At 34.4% G+C, this 2,007-nt stretch overlaps 1 non-coding gene across 1 annotated transcript; it reads left to right on the top strand.

Moving 5' to 3' along the window:
* Nucleotides 1-1,245: 1,245 nt before the first annotated feature.
* On the top strand, nt 1,246-1,435 carry LOC115297357. The gene has a single exon (XR_003911436.1). It is a non-coding gene; the product is annotated as a U2 spliceosomal RNA (small nuclear RNA).
* The last annotated feature ends 572 nt before the right edge of the window (nt 1,436-2,007 follow it).

Below are 2,007 nucleotides of genomic sequence, written 5' to 3'. Positions count from 1 at the left end.
ATTTTAAGAACTTAAATATTAAGAGCTAAACTAAGTATTATTTTCCAGCCCATAAATGCAGTAAGATTTTCAATAAATATTTAAGACAGGCCTCAACAAAAAATATTTTTTAATTCTAGAATTTAGACACTGTAATGCAGTCCTTGCTTCAATGTGAACTAACCAGAAAAAAAATGGAGTGTTACAACAAAGGGGATTTAATGTAGAGCTTGATTACATCAGTGATGGAGAATCTGATTATTTAAAGAGGGGATGGTGAGATCATGAAATTTTAGTAATGGCAAGACGTCATTACCATTCACAGGCTGAAGGAAGGGGTGCTAATGAAGCTGATGGCAAGAGTCAGGAGCTGGCATCATAGCCATTGTAAAGGCACCACCATAGGCTGAAAAGAAGAAAAGAAAGATTCTGAATTATTCATTCTGTTGTCTAATCTCTAGATATGTTCCCATTGCCCAAATCCCTTTGGAAACCAGTTGATAAGATGCTAGGAACATGGCTTGTCAGGACCAGTTGTGCACCTCCCCTTGCTCCATCCCTCCTTGCCTCAATCCTGAAATATAAAGCATTACAGGGGAAGCTTAGAAAATAATGGCATGACCAATATGATGTCATAAGAGCCCATGACTGCCACTGACACAATTCCCATGTTTTTCTATAGATCCAAACAATCAAGAATGCTATCATAAACATGTAAAAGTGCCTAATTATGAGCTTCTTATCTTGAAAACTGTATGGGCCAGCTATGCAAATACTGCTAGAAATACTTGGGAAATATTTTGGAAACCTAGTTGTCTTAAAGAAGATACTGTGACAAAGTCATTATCTTATGCTGGGTGCTTGATGCAGGTCTATACATTGTAATAATGTTATGCCATGCTACTGGTTAGTGAAGAAAGCTATTACATATATACTGAGAAGCTTTTGGCTTTATAGAGCCAACTACTTCAATAAAAATAGTAAGTATAATGATTTTTATTAAACATATATGTGTATGGACTGTGATCCATTGCTTCTGAAATGTAGAAAATTCACTGTTGTTTGTAATGATTATGGTTGTACTTTACAGATTTTCTATTTATCATCTTTCTATCTATTGAGACTTTAGTTTATTAAGATCCTTATAAATTCTTGATCATTAGGCCTCAACTCCTAGAAGTGTTTCTTTAGGTTAAGCATGCAGCATTTGATGTCCTTTTACACAGTTTCTTCTCTTACTTGCAAAATGATATTGCTGTGATGTGCATCGCTTCTTGGCCTTTTGGCTAAGATCAAGCGTAGTCTATCTGTTCTTGTCAGTTTAATATCTGATACATCTTCTATCCGAGGACAACATATTAAATGGATATTTGGAGCCGGGAGCTGGAATAGGAGCTTGCTCCGTCCACTCCGCACATCGACCTGGTATTGCAGTGCTGTGACATGAGAATTCCATGCAGGTTATTTAAATGTAAACTTGTTTGAAACTCATGACATATCTAGGACTTCAGGACAGCCTAGTCCACAGTATTCTGTGCTATTCCATGGTATTCTTTCCACCACTTAGGACACACTATACTGTCACAAAACACACACACACACACAAATGTTCTAGAGAAAGTCATCTGATGCTACAAACAGAAGAATCATAACCCCAAAGGCTTTTTGGTTAATTTAAAAAGTTAGATAAAATTAGGAATCAAATTGTAAACAAAGATTTTTTGGTTAATTTAAAAGGTTAGATAAAATCAGGAATATAAATATGTGTGTTTATTAATATTTTATTTATTTATTTAAATTAATATCTTAATAAATAATAAAGTATTGATTTAACTTTAATATACACTCATTTGCTAATCTTTACATGGATAATTGGGGTCTTTGGGTTGAGCTGAATGTAGTTCTCATGGTTTTAGTTGCTTTATCTAGACAATGCTTTATTTAGACTCTCAGTCTCCCAGTTTTGGCTCTTGTTTATAGCTGTGTGAAATTTAAATACAATTACAAATTACCTAAGGACAGAAGTAT

Source organism: Suricata suricatta, chromosome 7, assembly GCF_006229205.1.
Source record: "Suricata suricatta isolate VVHF042 chromosome 7, meerkat_22Aug2017_6uvM2_HiC, whole genome shotgun sequence".
Lineage (NCBI taxonomy): Eukaryota > Metazoa > Chordata > Mammalia > Carnivora > Herpestidae > Suricata > Suricata suricatta.
This window is presented reverse-complemented; position numbering and strand designations above follow the sequence as displayed.